This window comes from Oryctolagus cuniculus, chromosome 6, assembly GCF_051225735.1.
Source record: "Oryctolagus cuniculus isolate XC-2025 breed Fujian yellow rabbit chromosome 6, ASM5122573v1, whole genome shotgun sequence".
NCBI classification, from domain to species: domain Eukaryota; kingdom Metazoa; phylum Chordata; class Mammalia; order Lagomorpha; family Leporidae; genus Oryctolagus; species Oryctolagus cuniculus.
Genome location: NC_142872.1, coordinates 51,637,588 through 51,660,891, shown reverse-complemented (window position 1 = coordinate 51,660,891; position 23,304 = coordinate 51,637,588). Strand labels below are relative to the sequence as shown.

At 41.5% G+C, this 23,304-nt stretch overlaps 1 long non-coding RNA gene across 1 annotated transcript in view; it reads right to left on the bottom strand.

The window, feature by feature from the left end:
- Positions 1-21,377, bottom strand: part of LOC149126139 (uncharacterized) — a 28,903-nt gene extending 7,526 nt beyond the window's left edge. The window contains exon 1 of the long non-coding RNA XR_016235467.1: positions 11,588-21,377. This is a non-coding gene — a long non-coding RNA (uncharacterized LOC149126139). The remainder of the gene's footprint in view (positions 1-11,587) is intronic.
- Between the last annotated feature and the right edge of the window lie 1,927 nt (positions 21,378-23,304).

Genomic DNA, 23,304 nt, shown 5'->3' with positions numbered 1-23,304 from the left:
ATGACTTACTCTTAAGTGCATCAGGAGAAACAGTGACTTGATCAGCCCTTGTCCTGACTGTTGATGTACAATTTAATACTTTATCCCTTTTAGTATTTTTTTGTTCTAGTTAATACTATTGGTTGAACTCTGTAATTAACACACAATTATTCTTAGGTGTTTAAATATAACTGAAAAGTGATAAGAGTGGGAATAAGAGAGGGAGGAGATGTACAATTTGGGACATGCTCAATCGGACTTGCCCCAAATGGTGGAGTTAGAAATGTGCCAGGGGATTCCAATACAATCCCACAAGGTAGCATGTACCAATGCCATCTCACTAGTCCAAGTGATCAATTTCTGTTCACAATTGATCATAATGATAGGATTAAGAGTCAAAGGGATCACACAAACAAGACTAGTGTCTGCTAATACCAGCTGATAGAATCAAAAAGTGAGAGAACGATCCAACATGGGAAGCGAGATACACAGCAGACTCATAAAATGGCAGATGTCCTAAACAGCACTCTGGCCTCAGAATTAGCCCTTAAGGCATTCAGATATGGCTGAAGAGCCCATGAGAGTATTTTAGGCATGGAAAGCCAAGACACTCTGGCAAAAAACAAACAAACAAACAAACAAACAAACCACCCTAAATGAAAGATCTCTGCGAGGGAGATACCAGTAGAAAGAACAGGCCATCAAAGAAGGAGGTACCTTTCTCTGAAGGAGGAGAGAACTTCCACTTTGACTATGGCCTTGTCTAAATAAGATCGGAGTCAGCGAACTCAAAAGGCTTCCATAGCCTTGGCAACTCATGACTAGAGCCTAGGGAGATTACTGACACCATAAACAAGAGTGTCAAATTGTTAAGTCAACAACAGGGGTCACTGTGTAGTTACTCCTCATGTAGGATCTCTGTCCTTAATGTGTTATCCAATGTAAATTAATGCTATAACTAATACTGAAACAGTATTTTACACTTTGTGTTATGTGTGGGTGCAAACTGATGAAATCTTTACTTAATATATATTAAATCGATGTTCTGTATATAAAGATAATTGAAGATGAATCTTGATGTGAATGGAATGGGAGAGGGAGCAGGAGATGGGAGGGGTGCGGGTGGGAGGGAAGTTATGGGGGGGGCAAAAAAACCATTGTAATCCATAAGCTATACTTTGGAAATTTATATTTACTAAATAACAGTTTAAAAAAAGGTTTATGGAAATAAACTCAGACTTCTTAAGGTACTGTGAAAAAAAAAGACACATAAGTTATGAAAACTGGGGCAATTTTCACACATTTTTTAGTAAAAGAGTTCTTAGTATTTTTTTGCAAATATTTTGAAAGTTCATAATTTCATTAAGATAAAAAATTACCTACTCCCCAAATAGATATATACAGAATTGATAGGAATAAGAGAGAGGGATGTGGTATGAAATAAGTAAGATTCTGACATGACTTTTTAGCCCTTTAGAGTTGTTTTAATGCCTTTTCCCTCTTGCTACAAGTTCTCCTATTTAAATTCTTGTTTATAACACTATTTTAAGAGATAATCCCCAGTAAGCCAAAAAATTGTTCACACCCTTTTGGAAATACGCAAGCCTTAGAAAACAGACATTTTGGTTTCGATTTCATAGAACATTTATCTTATACTGTGCTGAAAGCAACAGTAAAAAATTAGGAAGAGCCACAACTTATAAGGCCAATAACAGAAGAGACACAAAATACATTGTGGTACTTTCAGACTTTAACAGTATTTTTTCCCCGCAGAAACCTTTTACTTAAGCACTACAGACTTCATGCATTTCATAAATACAACTTTAGGAATATAATGATTCTTCCCACTGTACCTGCCCTCCCACCCTTCTTCCTTCCCCTCCTATTCCCATTCTTTGTTTTTACTAAGAACTATTTTCAATTAACTTTATACACATGTGATTAACTCTATACTAAGAGTTCAACAAATTGTATGAAAAGAAAAAAAAGCTGTTCAACAGTCAAGACAAAGGCTATTCAGACATTGCATCCTGAGGTGTTAATTTAATTAGTATGTCTTAGCAAATTTCCAAAGATTAATTGTATTCATGGACATTTACCATAGCATGTTGAGCAAAATAAAGTATAAACAAATATAAAGCAATCCAATTTTATGCATGTTTATGTAGGTGCCTGTTGATTATGTGTAGATATGTGAGTATCTTAATTATGTTATCCTCTGATCTGTATTTAACATAAAGGGGCCTGTGCTGTGGCACAGTGGGTAAACCCACCTCCTGCAGTGCAGGCATCCCATGTGAGTGCCGGTTTGACACTGCTGCTCCACCTTTTTTTTTTTTTTTTTTTTTTGACAGGCAGAGTGGACAGTGAGAGAGAGAGAGAGAGAGAGAGAGAAAGGTCTTCCTTTGCTGTTGGTTCACCCTCCAATGGCCGCCACGGCCGGCACGCTGCGGCAGGCGCACCGCACTGATCCGATGGCAGGAGCCAGGTACTTCTCCTGGTCTCCCATGGGGTGCAGGGCCCAAGTACTTGGGCCATCCTCCACTGCACTCCCTGGCCACAGCAGAGAGCTGGCCTGGAAGAGGGGCAACCGGGAAAGAATCCAGTGCCCCGACCAGGACTAGAACCCGGTGTGCCGGCGCCGCTAGGCGGAGGATTAGCCTAGTGAGCCGCAGCGTCAGCCTGCTCCACTTCTGATCTAGGTCTCTGCTATGGTAAGGGAAAGCAGTGGAAGATGGCCTAAGACCTTGTGCCCCTGCACCCACGTGGGAGACCTAGAAAAAGCTCCTGGCTCCTGCCTTCGGATCTAGCCAGTTCTGGACGTTGTGGTCATTTGCAGAGTGAACCAGTGGATGGAAGACCTCTCTTTCTGTCTCTGTCTCTGCATCTCTGTAATCCTGCCTTTCAAACAAATAAACAAATCTTTTAAAAAAAATTAAGATGGCAAAAACTGTCTCAATAATTGAAAAGTATTTAGCATATGGTGAACACTATCAGTATCATTATTAAAAATAAAGACTGGATACAAATAAGAACAGTTGTTAACAATGATTATTTCTTCATGGTAATACTGTGAGGTTTTATTCTGGCGTGCGTGCGTATGTGTGTGTGTGTGGTTTGCTTTTTAAAAATTTCCCTTCTTCTCTATAGTATATCTAATACTTGTCGGTTTTTTCTTAGAGAAAAAATAAATTTTTCCATTCTAATAATTCTAGTTTTATCTGAAAACTAAAGGATCAAAAACCAAGTAGCATCAATGTTCAACTGTAGGCATCCAGACACAGTTGTACATTTGAACAAACAGGTCTGATGTCACTGACAGCAGTAGTTAAGTCCCAAGAGAGCATAACTGTTCCCTTACAAAGACTGAAAGGTTAGATATGGAAAGAATGGGGCAGTTAAATGTGTGTGTGTATATATATATATTTATATATATTTGAAGAAGTTTCTTAAAGAGTACAAAGACAACATAAATCTTTGACAAAATTGGTCATTAGATATGCATTAAATGCAGAGTTCAGAAACATGAATTTAGCTTGGTTGGGGATTAAAATTAAGGAAAAGGTGGTTCGCTTATTAATAAATGTATTTCTGCTTTACCCACAGAATGAAGTTTTCTGAAAGAATCACACTATTCTGTGGAAACCCTCCAGGCTTAATTCTGGACATTTCTGAGATTAGAAAGTATCAACAAGCTACTGACCAAGGACCATGCATCCCATGTCAAACCAGATGGACAGGTGGAAGGCTGTCATCACTTCTCAATTCAGTTTAATTCTTTGCCTTCTTATCATTTAAAGGGTCAAATCTAGAAAGGTTTTCACTCTTGGGAAAAACTTCTTCTAATAAATATATCACACAGAGTCCCTCAGAACTGACCCAATATTTTTTTTTTTAAACCCACAAAAATGCAGCCTGGCACACTAAGGAAATAGATTCTACAGTGGTCAAACTTCCCAAGTTTTAAGCTTGCATTCCGTAACTCCCTTTCCGCCAAGAAAAGGCTGAAAGAACATTTTCCTCCAGTATGAGTATATTCCTTTTTTTTAACTTTTATTTAATGAATATAAACTTCCAAAGTACAGCTTATGGACTACAATGGCTTCCCCCCCATAACGTCCCTCCCACCCGCAACCCTCCCTTTTCCTACTCCCTCTCCCCTTCCATTCACATCAAGATTCATTTTCGATTCTCTTTATATACAGAAGATCAGTTTAGCATACATTAAGTAAAGATTTCAACAGTTTGCTCCCAACACAGAAACATAAAGTGAAAAATACTGTTTGAGTACTAGTTATAGCATTAAATCTCAATGTACAGCACATTAAGGACAGAGATCCTACATGAGGGGTAAGTGCACAGTGACTCCTGTTGTTGACTTAACAAATTGACACTCCTGTTTATGGCATCAGTAATCACCCTAGGCTCTTGTCATGAGCTGCCAAGGCTATGGAAGCCCCCTGAGTTCACTGACTCTGATCATATTTAGACAAGGCCATGGTCAAAGTGGAAGTTCTCTCCTCCCTTCAGAGAAAGGTACCTCCTTCTTTGATGACCCGTCAGTATGAGTATATTCCTAACACTGGATAGTTCACTTCATTCTGACTTTACTTTGAGGAACTGGTTATTTAAGAGTCTAATTTCCTCCGATCACTAATAAACGTGGAATGAAAATATTCCAGTGTCATCTGGGACTACACAAGTCAAACCCAGATATCATTATTGTTCTCTTTCAGTTTTCATGGTTTTCAATTACAAAAACTGAAAATCATCAAGGATGTTTAGCAACGATTCTTAGAAATACACAAGGAATCATGGAGATTTTTTTCTTTGGCACTAACAGAAAAGAACTTCCTTTGCAAAGCCAAAGACTCTCGTGCTTCCAAACTCTTAAAAATGACCCGGAAATCACTCTAAAATTTACTTTTGAGAAGTATCAGGTTTTTATTGACCTTTTGAAATCCAAATTTCTAGTTAAGTATAAACTCATCTGTAAAGACATCTGAGGGGCTGGTGCTGTGGCATAGCAGGTAAGGCCACCGCCTGCAGGGCCAGCATCCCATATGGGTTTCAAATCCCAGCTGCTCTACTCCCTACCCAGCTCCCTCCTCTGACCTGAGAAAACAGTAGAAGATGGCGTAACTGCTCAGGCCCCTGCACCCACATGGGAGATCCAGAAGAAGCTCCTGGCTCCAGATCAGCACAGTTCTAACCATTGTGGCCATTTGGGGAGTGAACTAGAGGATGAAGACCTCTCTCTCTCTCTCTCTCCCGCCCTCCCTCTCTGTAACTCTGCCTTCCAAATAAATAAATACATCTTAAAAAAAAAAAAAAAGACATCTGAAACTTCTGTAAGGAACAATAACAACTTTGACAGATTTTTCTTCTTTTTTTTTTTTAAAAAAAGATTTCAAAGTCACAGTTACACAGAGAGAGAAGGGGGGCAGAGAGAGAGAGAGAGAGAGAGAGAGAGAGAGAGGGAGAGGGAGAGGGAGAGGGAGAGGGAGAGGGAGCTAGGTCTTCCATCCACTGGGTAGATCGGCCTAATAGGCTGCAACGGCTGGAGCTGTGCCTATCCAAAGCCAGGAACCAGGAACTTCTACCAGGTCTTCCACACAGGTACAGGGGCTCAAACACTTGGGTCATCTTCCACTGCTTTCCCAGGACATTAGCAGGGAGCTGGATTGGAAGTGGAGCAGCCAGAACTTGAACTGGTGCTCATACAGGATGCTGGTGCCACAAGTGGAGGCTTAACCTACGACACCACAGTGCCGGACCCAAAATTTGTCATTCTATAATCCATTCAGTCTTCTACATTCTTACATTTGTCATATTAGTCAACTTTTCATCACTGTATCTAAGTACCTGAGTTACTTATAACTGAAGGAGTTTTGTTGTGGCTCACAGTTTTCAAGGTTCACAGTTCAAGATCAGAGAGATGCCATTAGTTTTACTCTCTGGTGAGGCTAGAGGATGGCAGCAGCAGAACACAAACAGATAAGTCACAGGGTGCGTCAGGAAGCAAAGAGAGCAGCTGGGCCCAACTCAGGCTCACATAACCTACTTTCTTTCAAGCATGCCCCCTGATGATCCATGGACCTCCCACTAGGATCACCTTCCTGACACTACAATTGGACTGTTTCCAGCCTTTCTGTATAGTCAAGACTTTGGGATTCATCCACCCGCATGAGTTGAGAAACCATACCCTATGTGAACCACAGTACTCTGTATATCATTTCTTGTACCTAAAAACTGCCACTGCTTACCCTCTGCACTATGAATTCAGTGAAAGCACCAGAATTGTATTCCTTTGAGTCAGCCTGTATTGCTGACCCAAGGATCACAAACCTTGGCAACATGTGTAATAATTCAGATGCTACATGCTTCTTCAGTTTGTCCTTGTCACCTTTACCTTGATATGATTTAAATTATTCATCCACGATGTTCCATCTCACTAAAATTACTGATTAGGAATATGGTCACATACAGAATTAGTCTGCCTGGCTGTCAGGGTTTCCTAAGCAGCTCATGTCCATTGAGATGAGGTATGTATAAATTACAGAGTGAGGATTTGCTTATAATAGGGACCTACCAGAATAATTTGAGCAATAAAGACTTTGAATAGCTAGTAGGTTTATAGAATTTCTCTAGTGTAATTAGGAAAGGCATTGTTGTGTAATGAAGAAAATTAATTAGAACTAAATGTTTAGGGAATGTGTGGTTAGGTAACCAAAGGCATATTTGCAGCCTAATTGTTTTTTGGCAGCTGGAGGCATTTTATACCCTTTCAGGATGTTTAGTTAATGGATATTTTAATATGCCCTACTGTTTGCTTTCCCTTAAATTTAAACTACTTCGATATAGAAAAACAGTTCATCAAAGGCTTAAACCAAGAATATATCCCATTGGAAAAATGCCTCCATTATCTGGTTTATTTGATCACATGTCTGTCAAATGTTAATTATTTTTAGAGGATGTCCATAATGAAGTTAATTGGCATGCTCTCCTGTACCATATAATTATCAATTTCTGCTGTGTGCTTATAAGCCACACATAAAAAAATTAGAAAATATTACTATAACTTAACCTGTAGCCAAATCACAAATATTCTTTCTCAAATCTTCTCTAAAGCAATTTTGTAATCTTTGGAAACATGGTAAATTTTAAATGGGAGAAAGTATTTGCAAACCATCTACCAGTTAGAAGCTAATTACCAAAATACATTAAGAATCCCTACAACTCAAGAGCAAAAGTCAAACAACCTGAGAAGGCTATTTAGACTGGTGGTTAAGATGTCCATGTCCCATATCATTTCTAAGTTTGGGGGCCGGCGCTGTGGTGCAGTGGGTTAATGCCCTGGCCTGAAGCGCTAGCATCCCATATGGGCGCCAGTGCAAGACCCGGCTGCTCCATTTCCAATCCAGCTCTCTGCTGTGGCCTGGGAAAGCAGTAGAAGATGGCCCAAGTCCTTGGGCCCCTGCACCCGCTTGGGAGACCCAGAAGAAGCTCCTGGCTCCTGGCTTTGGATCGGCACAGCTCCAGACATTGCAGCCATTTGGGGAGTGAACCATCGATGGAAGACCTGTCTCTCTCTGTCACTCTCTCTCCCTCTCTCCCCCTCTCCCCCTTTCCCCCTGCCCCCTCTCCCCCTGCCCCATCTCCCCCTCTCTGTCTCCCCCTCTCTGTCTCCCCCTCTCTGTCTCCCCCTCTCTGTCTCTGTGTAACTCTTTCAAATAAATAAATAAATCTTTTTAAAAAATCTTCTAAGTTTGATGCACAGCTTTGACTCCTGACTCAGCTTTATGTTAATACGGACCCTGGGAGGCAGGCGTGATGCTTTCCAGCAAGTGGATTCTCTCCACTCTTGTGGGACACCTTGATTGCAATTCTAGCTCCTAGCTTAGGCCTGGCCTGGTACCGGCTGTTGCAGGTATCTGGGGAGTAAACCAACGGATGGGAGCTCAGTCTTTGTTTGTCTCTCAAAAAAATAAATTTTAAAAAATATTTAAGTAACCTCATTAGCAATAAGCTAAAAAATCAATTTCTCTAGGGGCTGATGCTCTGGCACAGAGGGCTAAGCCACTGCCTGCAGTGTTGGCTACCAATATGAGCACTGGTTCAAATCCTGGCTGGTGCACTTTTGATCTGGCTCCCTTCTAATGTGCGTGGGAAAGTAGCAGAGGATGGCCCAAGTCCTTGGGCCCCTGCACAAATATGGGAGACCTGGATGAAGCTCCTGGCTCCTGCTTCAGCCTTGCCCAGCCCAGGCCAATGCAGCCCTTTGGAGAACGCACTAGCAGATGGAAAGATCTCTCTTTCTTTCCCTCCCTCTGCCTTCAAATAAAAAAAAAAAAAAAATCTAACAAAATTTATTTTTTTTTGAAAGGCAGGGAGTTACAGGGAGGCAGAGGCAAAGGTACATACACACAGAGAGACAGAGAAGAGAGAGAATCTGCTGGTTCATTCCCCAAATGGCTGCAGTGGGTGGAGCAGGGCTGATCCGAAGCCAGGAGCCAGGAGCTTCTTCCGGGTCTCCCATTCGAGTGCAGCGGCCCAAGCATGTGGGTCATCTTCTACTGCTTTCCCAGGTCATATCAGAGAGCTGGAGCAGAAGTGGAGCAGACCGGACTTAAATCGCCACCCATATGGGATGCCAGTACTGCAGGCGGAGCTTTAGCCACTATACCACAGAATCTGCCCCTAAATAAATTTTTTTAAAAATTATCTAAAGAAGACATATAAATGACTTAATCATCAGGTAAATGAAAATGACATCACATCATACATGTTAGGATGATTAATACAAAAAACACTTTGGTGAGGATGGGGAGAAGTCGAAACCACTGTACATTATTATTGTGAATGTAAAACAGTGCAACCCTTATGAGAAACAGTAGAGAGATTCCTCAAAAAAATCTAAAAATAAAACCACATATGATCTAACAATCTCTCTTCTTAGTATTCAAAAGAAATCACAATCTTAGATATTAGCACTGCCATATTCACTGCAACACTATTCACAATAGTCAAGTTGTGGAAACAACCTAAATGTCCATTGAGAGATTAATGGATAAAGAAAATGTAGTACACACATACAAGATATTACTCAGCCTTTAAAAAAAGAAATCTTGCCATATGCAAGATGAATGAACCTAGAAGATATTACATTATATGAAATAAACCAGTCACAGAAGGAAAAATCTGCATGATTGCACTTATATGAGTTACCTAAAATTGTCTAACTCAAACAAGAGTGATATTTTCCACGGGCTAGAAGGAGAGGGAAATGCGAGTGCTGATCCACTGACAAAGCTTCAGTTACACAAGGAGTAAGTTAGAGGGATCTGTGGTACAATATTGTCCTTATAATTAACTATACTGTATTGTATACTCAAATTTGTTTGGAGTTTAGATTTTGAGTGTTCCTACCACAACAAAATAACATTGTAAGAAAAAAAATTAGAGTGAAGAAGGTTTCAAATTCAGTTTCAAATGTGAATGGGGCCGGCGCCGCGGCTCACTAGGCTAATCCTCCGCCTTGCGGTGCCGGCACACCGGGTTCTAATCCCGGTCGGGGCGCCGGATTCTGTCCCGGTTGCCCCTCTTCCAGGCCAGCTCTCTGCTGTGGCCAGGGAGTGCAGTGGAGGATGGCCCAAGTGCTTGGGCCCCGCACCCCATGGGAGACCAGGATAAGTACCTGGCTCCTGCCATCGGATCTTGATAGTTCCACATCCACAGGATATTACACATAGAAGACACTATGTCTATGAATCAACATACTGAGATTTATATGTTGTCAAAAGCATATGGAGCAGGCCTTTAGCTTAGCAATTAACACGCCTGCATCCCAATTTGGCATACCTGGGTTTGATATCTGGCTCCATCTCCTAATTCCAGCTTCCTGCTAATGCAGACCCTAGGAGGCAGCTGTGATGGCTTAGGTAAGTGGGTTTCTGCAACCCAGTGAAAGACCTCCATTGATTTCCTAGCTCCTAACTTTAGCCCTGCCTATTCTCAACTATTGTGGGCATCTGGAGAATGAAACCAGCAGATAGGAGTTTTCTTTGTCTTGCTCTGTCTCTCATACAAATAAAAACAAATAATGTGAGAGCTCGATTGAGGATGCACTTAAACACAATTTAACAACGATTTCATAACCTTATCTCATAGATAGGTGTAACTGAAACTTAGCAGTTGTTTGCCATTATAGCCGCTGTTGCGTTAAATGTAACAGAAAAGATAAAACTTTCGATTTTGTACCCAGAAAGTGGGTAACTTATCATGTTTATCCTGCAACCCACAGCCATCTGCAGCTGTATTTGTCTTTTATAAAATTAATAGCCCATGTGGTTCTCAGAAAAGATAGAGTTTGGAAAGCAAACTTCCCACCACATGGTGAGCAGTTAGAAACAGCTGGCCCCATGGCCAGGAAGGATCGGACTGCTGCTGAAGTGTTTGCCATGGGTCATTGACATCTTTGCAACACCAGACCAGCCCACCAACTCTTAACAATATTATAAAACCCATGAGCAGGTGGTTGTTGCTCCACTCCATTGCTTCACTCAAAACATTTCCTGAAGATCTTATCAATGAGCACAAATAAGTGAAATATATTTTTTAAAAGTTTCAGATAAAAACTAAATACAGCCACACATGTGACTTGGTAGTTTCAGAGACCGTGTCTTACCCACGAGAATTACATTGTTGAAAAGTCTATCAGGGGGCCGGTGCCGCAGCTCACTTGGCTAATCCTCCGCCTGCGGCACCAGCACCCTGGGTTCTAGTCCCAGTTGAGGCACTGGATTCTGTCCCGGTTGCTCCTCTTCCAGTCCAGCTCTCTGCTGTGGCCCGGGAGTGCAGTGGAGGATGGCCCAAGTCCTTGGGCCCTGCACCTGCATGGGAGACCAGGAGGAAGCACCTGGCTCCTGGCTTCGGTTCGGGGCAGCACGCCAGCCATAACAGCCATTTGGGGGATGAACCAACAGAAGAAAGACCTTTCTCTCTGTCTGTCTCTCTCTCACTGTCTAACTCTGCCTGTCAAAAAAAAAAAGTCTACCAGGGGGCCAGTGCTGTAGGCAAACCGAGTAAAGCTGCTGCCTTCAGTGCCGGCATCCCATATGGGCACTGGTTTCCCAGCAGCTCCACTTCCAATCCCACTCTCTGCTACGGTCCAAGTCCCTGGGCCCCTAAACCTGCGTGGGAGACCCGGAAGAGGCTCCTGGCTCCAGGCTTCTGATCGGCGCAGCTCCGGCCGGTGCGGCCATTTGGGGAGTGAACCAGCGGATAAGAGGGCCTCTCCCTTTCTCTCTCTGCCTTTCAAATAAATAGATCTTTTAAAAAAGAAAAGTCTACCACCTTGAGAAGTTATGATGCCTGAAATTACCCGAGAGGCAGTATACTAAGCCACCTTCCCGATCAACACACACAAATCATTCACAAATTATAGTTCCAGAGAGAACACCTAACGAGAGAAAAGCTTAAGCGAACACCTTAAACTTTACAAAGTGCCTACTACAGCTGAGAGCTTTTATGGAGTTACTTCCGTTTTCTTCCCACAAATACCACCATTTTACTACTGAGGAAACTAAAGTGCAGAGAAGTTACCTACCCAAGGGCAAACATCCAAGCTGCTTGTGAGTCGGTGTCATGATCTGTGCTCAAACTCAGGTCTCTCCGACCAGAAAGTTGATGTTCTCTCTCCTGTGAGGGCCAGCGCAAAGCTGTGGCTGAGAGTGTGGGCTCCGGAGCCAGCTCACCTGGGCTTCCATCCTAATGCTACGCTTGCCAGCTGGGAGACTTAATTATCATCACTTTACTTCAGGTTTCTCCACTTGTAAACTGGGTTAACACTATCCAGTGAGTCATATTAATGTAAAAGGATTTATTCAAGTGCTTAGAAATGTACTTAGTGCTCACTGGTATTATTTCAAATGGTGATTCTGGAGATAAACAAGAAAAAATATACTTTGATGGGAGGCAGAGAAATATGATCTAGTTGTAAATCAGATGAAGGTAGATCATGATGAGAGAAATAAATGGGACGTTCTTGTCTACCTAACTAGGAGGATGGGAGTGAGGAAAAGCTTCCTGAGAGAGCATGGATGAATGAAACAGGAAAAGAACATTAATGAAGACAAACAGAAATCAGAGTCGTCCTGTGGATTGGAATACGCTGAAGTTTGTTATTTTTACTGGCTTGTTGCTGTTGTTTACTACTCTTTAAACAGAAAAGACATCATTTTGTTTGAACCATCCCAAAAGGAATTGTATATAAAATAAAGTCTATACAACTTGAACTCCTATGTGGGATTATTCCACTCTCTCAGCTCAGGCAAAGGCTTCAGGAAACAAAGCAACAACTTTGATTCCTAAATGAGCATCAGTCCCCGTGGTTCAGTTACTCAAAGCTTCCAGCAGCTTTGGGCCTAATAGTTCATGCTGCTCAGCTGGGTTCTGAGCCTGGGGCTCCCAATGACTTTTCAGAGAGCTTCATGATTGGTTTGCTTCCATGGGATTTGGATCAAGATGAAAAATGAGCCCAAGGTTATTTGGAAACTGTTCATATTTAAGAAACAGTCTCAAATAAACAGTGCTCTATAAATACTGTATAATAATCCTATAATAAGTTCCTACTTGCTAATGTTTATCATGGGGGAAAAATTAGAAATGGGAAGACCCATATTTCAAGTTAGGAAATTGAGGATAAAATCCAAATCGTTTGGAAGAGTTGAAATCATTGTACTCAGAGGGGAATAGCAGTTCATAAGGGAAGGAAATTGCATTTGAATTTCCCAGCACTGTGATGAAAGTATTCTGTCTAGATAATACCTTTTCCTGACTGAATATCCCTAGCCTCCAGTACCCAACCCACCAACCCCTGCCCCTACCAATTCATTATCACAGCCTGCATCGTTCTGTAGTTGCAGGGATGGGGTAATGCAGACTGAAGAGCATCTGTCTATCTTTAATGCATAAAGCAGAAACCAAATGCAACAATTTCTGGAACACTTAACTAAAATGTCTTTCCAGTCGTCACCCATCACAACCCTTTTGTGGCATTTGTGCCAACCCTGACTCCTCATTCTGGCACAGAGCTGCCCTTCAGGACAGGCTCTGCATTAGCTAGCCAAACCAGCCATTTTTCATGGCAGAACTGCTGGCTGAAATATCAGCATGTACAAAAGCAGCTTGTGATACAGTGAGGAGCTGAGACAGAAATGTAATAAACAATGTTTTGAATTACATTTTGGACATTTAAAAATGCCCTGGGCTCAATTTCATAAGGCATTTGCATTTGTAATGAAAAAAAAAATCCATCACTGAGCTTCCACTCTCAGGTTAACAGGCCCTTTTATGTTGTAAATTTTTTGCAGGAGCAATTACAAATTGTACACAGATTCATTATTTCTCAAGTACTTTATCAGGACATTTCCCCATACATCTAATTTGTCCTGTCTGAAATGTAACTTGACATAAGGGATTTTCTTAATTGCTTTTGAAGCCCTTCCAAGATAATCGACTGCTTTTTGGAGCATGATAAAAGACTGTAGACAGTATTGCCAGTCTGTCTTAGGATCATTTCCTGAAGTTTCTAGGGAAGAGATAGGAAGGAAAGGCAACATTTGCCTTTTAAACTATTCAGTATCTCTCTTTTAATTTGCTTTCTATTTACATAACTTTGCTAGCATCTAAGATTAGTAAAAGAAATATATCTGCCCCATTGCAGCAATGCTGTCACTTTGGGTGTAGACACAGTCAATATTTACAAAAGATAAAAGTAAAATCTTTGTTTTTCTGAAGAGTTTTAACCAAAGATTAGAAAAGATGAAACCAAAAATAAAATAACCAAATTTTGTGAGAGAAGGAATCCTATTAAAAGCTGGTATTTCTGCAGTCTTCCTTTAACATTTTTAAGCAAATGACAGAACATACATTCATTTTAAGAGGATGTTTTTATCTTGAGTCAAGCTGCCAGTTTCAAAGGTTTTTTTTTTTTTTTTTTTAGTAACAAAACAAATTGCATGATGGTCTCCCATAGACTACACGTCCAATCTTAATCTCCAGGATCTCAGATTGCAAAATGGACTTTGTAGATATCATCAGTGTTATCAACCTTAAGGTGTGGAGACGCTCCTTTATAATTATAATAAGGGGATATCAGACATGCATCCCTAAAATGTGTGAATCATCCTGGCTAAGGTCAGAGATGAAACAGAATCGTGAATTTTTTTTTTTTTATACAGCCAAAACAAATTTATTTGCAGAGGTAGCCAACAGTCAGCATGCTCACTGACCCAACATGTGGGAGAGGGCTGATAGTGAAAATCTAGAAGTTGGGAACAGTCCTCAGTTTACACCCATAAGGAAAAATACGGATGCCCATAGGTTTGAGGAACTGAATTCCACCAACAACCCCAAAGAGCTGGAAACAGCTTCTCCCCTAAAGCCTCCAGACACCTGGACTGTAGCAGAGTGTGTTTCAGATTTAGGACCTACAGAACTACAAGGTTTACAGAAAATGGAATTACACATGATCTTAGCCAAAAGGCCAAGAAGTGATGGAAAATGGAATTAAAAGATGTTTATTTCAGTCAAAAATTTGACCTTTTTTTTATTTGACAGGTAGAGTTAGACAATGTGAGAGAGAGAGAGAGAGAGGAGAGAAAGGTCTTTCTTCCATTGGTTCACCCCAAAAATGGACGCTATAGCCGGCGCTGCGCCGAAGCCAGGAGCCAGGTGCTTCTTCCTGGTCTCCCATTTGGGTGCAGGGGCCCAAGCACTTGGGCCATCCTCCACTGCCCTGCAGGGCCACAGCAGAGAGCTGGAGTGGAAGAGGAGCAGCCGGGACTAGAACCGGAGTCCATATGGGATGCCGGCGCCAAAGGTGGAGGATTAACCAAGTGAGCCACAGCGCTGCCCCAAAAATTTAAACTTTCGTATATGAAGTACCATTAAAACGTTCAGGGAAAACACGTATTATGAAAACACTATGCCTGAATTTCAAATTTTTGAACTAAAATAAATACTTTTTGCCATGAAAATTTTGAAGTACCTTTGCACACTTGAGTTGTTTAAGGCACTGCATCTGTGATAGTTTAACAGAGAACGAGTATGCTACACACTGCGTAATACCAATTTTCATGCCCAGATCATCCTTGAAGTGCCCAAATACAGAGATGTATTATTAATTTTATTATTATTAGCATGTAGTCAGCACTGCCCTAAGCAATGGATACTCAAATGCTATTTGCTAAAAATCAATTTAAACTATATTTCATGAAAGATATAAAAATTTTCATCTCATTTCAAAAAGCTGACATTATTAACTTAAGAACACTGATTGAGCATTGAGTAAAGGATGAAAATTAATAGCTTTGTTTTAGATCAACAACGTTAATATGCCATGCTGACCCTTAATCATTTCCCAAGAATTGCTCTTGGCAGGAATCAGAGAATTGATTGTTCTCTATTTCAAAGCTCAGCCTTAAGAGTCTGTAATGAGAAAAGTCCACAGGAGTTCAAGGAATATTTAGATCTTTACATCAAAAAGATACTAAAAAAATGACAGGAATCATAACTAATAACAGCATCATTTTTTCCAGGTGAAGGCAGCTGATAGTAATTGGCAAAAATAAAATGGCTAGTTAAGCCCTTCATTTGTATTAAATGATGCCCTTATCTAAAATATTTAAGTTCTAGTTGAAATTAATTAACTTTCCCAATAATGACAAAAAGAACCATGATTCAAGTGAACCTAAGGATCACAAACTGCTGTATTAGGTGTCAAACTAAAACAATTTGACACTTTCAGTTCATGAAGTGGGTCAGGAGGAAGTTCAGGATCCAAGTCAATAAAATCAGTAATTGGTGCTCTATATTGAGATACTAGAATGAATACATGTTATCACATTTTGTTCTCCCCAAATCTCAGTGGAAAAATAATTTTTAAATGAGACAAAATATGGGGCCAGTGTCGTGGTGCAGTGGGTTAAGCAGCTACCTGTGACACGGCCATCCCATATGGGTACTGGTTTTGAGTACCGGCTGCTCCACTTCCAATCCAGCTTCATTCTAGTGTGGCTGGGAGAAGCAGCGAAGATGGCCCAGGCATTTAAGCTCTTGCCAACCATGAGGGAGACCCAGGTGGAGTTCTAGACTCCTTGCCTGGCCTGGCCCAGCCTCAGCCATTGTGGCCATTTGGGGAATGAATCAACAGAAGGAAGATCAATCTCTCTGTGTCTCCTTTTCTTTGTAACTCTGCCTTTCAAATAAATATACCTTTAAAATTAATAAGACAAAATAACTGGTACAGAAAGAACAAAAAAGGAGACAACAGCAACAAAATTTTGGAAGTCAGAGAGCAAAGGGACTTACAGTAAAGGACCTGGCAAACCCAAAATACTGACTTTTAGCTAGCAGTGTGGAAAGCTGAAAATTAAACTAATTTACTCTGAAAATCTTCAAAAGCATCAGGTGGTACCAAATGCCTCTGAATTTTTGGATGAAAGGGAAGGGATAGAGTGAAATTGAATTCCCAGAGTACCTCACCATCACCACCAAACTACTGGACTTCTATCCTTTGGAGAGACTAACACAGGTGAGTTCTGAACTGTGATGGAGTGAGGTAAACGGGCAGGTTGAGGATGGATGTACTGCATTGAAAACAGGATTGCATTTGTATAGCAAGGCTTAATGCTAGTTGGAGAACTTCAAATTATGTTATCTGTTATGTATTATTTCTCTGAAAGCTACTAAGGCTGTACAACCAAAACTAGAAACCATAATAAAGTAAGAGAAATGTAATACAACTTAACAGGACATCCAACACTGAAGAAACAAAGGAAGTTCCGGAACAGGAGCAAAATAGACAGGATATACAATGTGACAAGTCCAGACTGGAGCAAAATGACTAGACAATAAGCCTAAGGCTAACAACCCCAAGATGGATTATGCAATTCTATCACCTTATTTATTTTAAAATTTATTTATTTGGAAGCCAGTTAGAGAGAGAGAGGGACAGTGAGAAAGATTATCTTCCAAGTACTGACTCACTCCCAGAGATGGCCACAATGGTCGGGTTTGGACCAGGCTGAAGACAGGAGCCTGGAACTCCGTCCAGGTCTCCTATATGGGTGCAGGGGTCCAAGGACCTGGGCGCATTAGCAGGGAGCTGGATCAGACATGAAATAGACAGGATTCAAACATGCACCCATATGTGATGCTGGCATAACAGCTTAACCCGCTGTGCCACAACACCAGCCCCTTTATTTGTATTTTTTTAAAGATCTATTTTATTTATTTGAAAGACAGACAGAGTTACAGAGAGAAGTAGAGCCAGAGAGAAAGGTCTTGTGCCCACTGGTTCTCTCTCCAAATGGCCACAATGGCCAGGGTTGAGCTGATCTGAAGCCAGGAGCTTCCTCCGGGTCTCCCATTCAGGTACAAGAGTCTAAGCACTTGGGCCACCTTCCCATGCCATAGCAGAGTTGGATCCGAAGAGGAGCAGCTGGGACTCAAACTGGTGGTGACCATATTGGATGCTAGAGCCATAGGCTGGGGCTTTAACCTGTTGCACCACAGTGCTGGCCCCAGCCTCTTTATTTTTAAATATAAAAATGCCAGATGAGTATGGCCCAGCTATCTATTCCAGCTCTGTTCTCCATGCTGTGATGCCTGGAGTAAGTCACACACATTAGGAAGAATAGTATCAGAAAAAAAAACCAGCCAAATGTTGCAAGGGTATGGAGAAGAGATTATTGAAATGAAGAATGAATGAATGAAGAATGGATTATTGAAATCAATAGTTATGTGGCTCTCTTTCTCTCCGTCTCCTGATTTCTCTCTGTCTCTCTCTCATCCTCTCTTGATCTCTCTTACACTCTCCATCTCCTTTTCCTTCTTTGCCCCTTTCCTCTGATCTGTCGGGTTTCCCCCAATAAACCCTTTCCCTTAAAAAAAAAAGTCAATAGTTAAAAATCGTTGAAACCAATGAAAATGGAAATACTACATAGCATAACTTACGGCATATAGCAAAAGCAGTACTACAAGGGAAATTTATAAAGTAACAAAGGAAGTTTATATCCACATTAAAAATCAGAAAAAAATTCAAACTACCCAACAATACATTTCGAAGTCCTAGAACAAACAAGAACAAACAGAACTCAAATAGAAGGAAATAAATGATAAAAATTAGATCAGAACTAAATAAAACAAAGCTTAAAAAAATCCAACAACTAATGAAATGAAAACGTTTTTCAAAAAGGCAAACATAATCAATAGCTAAACTTTGGCTAGGCTAAGAAAAAACAAGAAGCCTCAAAGTCACAAAATCAGAGATGAAAAAGGAGCTATCACAACACCATAGAAATACAAAGGATTGGGCGAGCATCGAGGCACAGCAGGTTGAGCTCCACTGATGATACCAGCATCCCATGTGAGCACTGGTTCAATTCCCAGAGGCTGCACTTCTGATCCAGGTCCCTGCTGGTGTGCCTGGGAAAGCAGCAGGAGACAGTCCGAATGCTTGGGTCCCTGTGCCGCATGGAAGACCCAGAAGAAGCTCCTGCCTCCTGGCTTCAGATCACCTCAGCTACAACCATTGCAACCATTTGGGGAGTAAATAAGCAGATGGAAGACCTCTGTCTCTCTCTCTGTAACTCTGCCTCTCAAATAAATAAATCTAAAAATATAAAATAAAAAAACTCTGCTATACCTATTATAAAAAAAATCATTTCGTTTTCAAAGAGATAAAATTTAATTTAGATTCTAATAGTAATTTCTTCCACAACTTTTGCTACTGGAGAATGGGATTACTTTTTTTTTTTTTTTTTGACAGATGGAGTGGACAGTTAGAGAGACAGAGACAAAGGTCTTCCTTTTCTGTTGGTTCACCCTCCAATGGCTGCTATGGCCGGTGCGCTGTGGCCGGCGCACCGTGCCGATCCGAAGCCAGGAGCCAGATGCTTCTCCTGGTCTCGAATGGGGTTACTTCTGATAGTGGCTGAAATGATTATAGTTCTATATTTAAACCTATGCAAAATAAAAAAATAACTTTACATGGGATAGTGTTTCAAGCATGTAACAAAGATATCTGAGAAATACTTATGATATGTTCTATTCTTCACACTGTTAAGTGTGTATCTCATGCTGTTTTCCTATTTTGGTACTGATTTTTTAAAATTTTTATTGTATAAACTGTTACACATTTGGGACCTAAAGCATATATACGCACACTTCAAAATAATCAAGGGGCTGGCATTGTGGTGCAGTGGGTTAAGCCACTGCGTGACACTGGCATCCCGTATGAACACTAGTTCGGGTCCCAGCTACTCCACTTTCAATCCAGCTCCCAGGTAAGGCATCTGGGAAAGCAGCAGTAAATGACCCAGGTGCTTGGGCAAGTGCCACCCATATGGGAAACCTGGATGAAGCTCCTGGCTACTGTCTTCAGCCTGGCCCAGCTCTGGTTGTTACAGCTATTTGTAGAGAGAACCAGTGGACTGAAGACCTTCCTGGCTCTGCCTTTTAAATAAATAAAATTTTTAAAGTTCAAGGAGAATGAACTTTTAAGTTTATATTGACAGCAAAAATCTTAAAAATCTATGCTAATGAATGGTCTTCAAAAAGTTAATAAAATGCTATTGAGAAAAGTACATAAAGATTTCAAATTTCTAAAATGAAAGAAATTTATCACTTAATTCCACTTTCCCAGAAAGTTTGCAGTCCTTCATACTTGTAAGCTTATAGATACCATTTATAGATATGCAGAACATAAAGTCTCACAAACTTGAATGTTTTACATACTGGGCTTATAAATGAAAATTATATATTTTCCACAGCTTAAAGGTCATCAATAATAGACTTAATAAATGAACTCCAATTAACCCACTGATTTAACGAAATCAATGCAGCCCAAAAAAAGGAATTAGTTCCTTGTTTTTGTGGATCTACTGGTACACGATGGCCTACTTAACTGTTGGTGCATTGTTCATGTGTTCTTGTACCCACACTCACTGGTCAGGACCAAGAATCAGGGGATGCTCAGCTGGTTCACTGAAGCCTATGTGATGAGAAGAGCAGGGCAGGACTTGGTTGGTGTTGCTAAAAATAGTTCTTATAGGTCAATTGAGACAATGAGTAAATGTACTGAGAATAATGGGAGCTAGCTTTTTGTCACAAATCTACAAATATGGGTAAGGGAAGCTACAATAAAACCTGCTTAAGATGAATAGAATTGGTGGTAATAATGGCAAGCTTAAGCTTTTCTGAGAAATGTTCAATAGGTCAAGATCATAGACAGTAAAACTGAAGAACTATTCCACCTGGAAGCTAATGCAACATGGTAACAATGCCATAATAATCCTGGACTATGTCAGTCTAAAAAAGACACTACTGGAACAACAGGTAAAATCGGAATAGCATTTATAATGGTATGGCAAAAATTATACCCCTGCATATACCTTAAGCATATATACCGAGGAAAGACAGGATAAATTGGTTAAATTCTGGGGCTGGCATTGTGGTACCATGGGTTAAGATATCGTTTGTGATGCCAGCATCCACAGTTCAAGTTCCAGCTGCTCCACTTCCAATTCAGCTGCCTGCTAATGAATCTAGGAAAGCAGCCAAAGATGCTCTGAGTGCTTGGGTGGAGACCTGGATGCAGTTCTACGCTTCTGGCTTCAGGATGGGCCAGCTCAGTGAACCTGCTGATGGAAGATCTTGCTGTCTCTCCCTCTCTCTCTCTAACTGTGCCTTTCAAATATTTTGAAGCAAAAAATGTGGCTTAAGGATGACTATTGGAAAATCTGGAAAGAATACAGGCATTCTTTTTGAAAAAATTTCTTCAATTATTTTAGAGTTAAGACAGAAAAAGAACAAGCTCCCATTCACTGGTTCACTCTCCAAATACCTACCATTGTGGGGGCTGGACCAGAAATGAAGCTCAGAGACAGGAACTAAAATCAAGTCTCCCTAGCTGGCCCAAGGAACTCAACTACTTGAACTATCACCACTGCCCCCACCTTGCCAGGATGTGCATTCACAGCAAGCTAGACTTAGGAGTTGGGGTAAGTAACCAAACCCACATATTTCAATATGGGATATGAGCAACTTTACCATTAGGCTAAATACCAGTCTTGAATATAGTAGGCATTCTTTACATGGTAGCAAATTTCCTGTAGGAGAGAAATTTCATATGAATAATTTTTTTAAATTATGTTAGGGATGTCTGCTTTTTTTCCCCTTTTTTTGACAGGCAGAGTTAGAGAGAGAGAGACAGAGAGAAAGGTCTTCTTTCTGTTGGTTCGCCCTCCAAATGGCCACTACGGCTGGCGCTGTGCCAATCTGAAGCCAGGAGCCAGAAGCTTCTTCCTGGTCTCCCACGTGGGTACAGGGGCCCAAGCACTTGGGCCATCCTCCACTGCCTTCTCGGGCCACAGCAGAGAGCTGGACTGGAAGAGGAGCAACCAGGACAGAATCCGGCCCCCCAACTGGGACTAGAACCCGGGGTGCTGGCGCCGCAGGCGGAGGATTAGCCAAATGAGCCACAGCACCTGCTTCTAATATCAGAATACCTGGTTCAAGTCCCGACCAGTCCACTTCAGATACAGTTTTTTTTTTTTTTTTTTTTTTTTTTTGACAGGCAGAGTGGACAGTGAGAGAGAGAGAGAGAGAGAAAGGTCTTCCTTTTGCCGTTGGTTCACCCTCCAATGGCCGCCGCTGCAGCCGGCGAACCGCGCTGATCCTGGCAGGAGCCAGGAGCCAGGTGCTTTTCCTGGTCTCCCATGGGGTGCAGGGCCCAAGCACCTGGGCCATCCTCCACTGCACTCCCTGGCCATAGCAGAGAGCTGGCCTGGAAGAGGGGCAACCGGGACAGAATCCGGCGCCCCAACCGGGACTAGAACCCGGTGTGCCGGCGCCGCAAGGTGGAGGATTAGCCTATTGAGCCACGGCGCCGGCTCAAGATACAGCTTCTTGCTGATGCATTTGAGAGGCAACAGATGATGGTTTCAAGTATGAGAGTCCCTACCATCCACACATGAGACCCAGATGGAGTTTCTGGCTTTGACTTGCTTCTGGCTTTGACCTGACCCACCCCCAGCTGTTGTGGGCAGTAAATCAGTGGATGCAAGTTCTCTTTCTTGCTCCCTATCACTCTTTCAAATAAGCAAATCTTTAAGCAAAGCAAAACTAATATAAAGCAAATTTCAAGTTTAAAAAGAAACTGCAAAAAAACATGTATTATGCTACTTTTGTATAAGGGAGGACAGTGAAAAGTACAAGCATTTACACACATGTTGTGTTAGCATATTCTTATATATGCACAGTGCTTCTAGAAACCTAGGTTTTGGTTTCTTCCAAGATAGAAAATGGGTGGCTATAGAGTAAGAATGATTTTCACTTTCTGAAACTTTTTTAACTGTCTACTATTTATGAATTGTTCTAACTGAAAGAAAAAAAAAAGCTACAGCTTTAATTTGGTGACCAAATGCAAGTGACAGGTTGACTAGAAGTATTTGGGAAACATCTACAAACAGGATATATTTACTGATTGCAATGTTCACATGCATGAAACCACCACATAGGGAAACATCTAAAAATAGAGTATATGTTTACTGATTGGCTATTACGTATGTATATATGAATCAAAACATCACATAGCACATACAATATACAATTTTATAGGTCTGTGAAATTATTTAAATAAAAGATAGAGGTAACTATTTGGTATAGCAGTGTGCCACATGTGATGCCAGCAATCCATGTTGGAATATTTGGGTTTCAATTTTTACCTCTTCTGATTACAGTTTCCTGCTACTGTGCACCCTGGGAGACAGTAGTAATGGCTCAACTAACTGGGTACCTACAACCCAAATCGGAGACTGGGATTCAGTTTCTCTTTCCTGGTTTTGGCCTGGCCCAGCCATATTTGGGAAGTGAACCAATAGATGGGATATCTGTGTCCCTATTTTTAAAATTAAAAAAAGAGGCCGGCGCCGCAGCTCAATAGGCTAATCCTCCACCTAGCGGCGCCGGCACACCGGGTTCTAGTCCCGGTCGGGGCGCCAGATTCTGTCCCGGTTGCCCCTCTTCCAGGCCAGCTCTCTGCTGTGGCCCGGGAAGGCAGTGGAGGATGGCCCAAGTTCTTGGGCCCTGCACCCCATGGGAGACCAGAAGCACCTGGTTCCTGCCTTTGGGTCTGCGCGGTGCACCGGCCGCAGCGCCCCATGGGAGACCAGGAGAAACACCTGGCTCCTACTTTTGTATCAGCGCCGTGCGCCGGCTGCAGTGCACCAGCCGTGGCGGCCCTTGGAGGGTGAACCA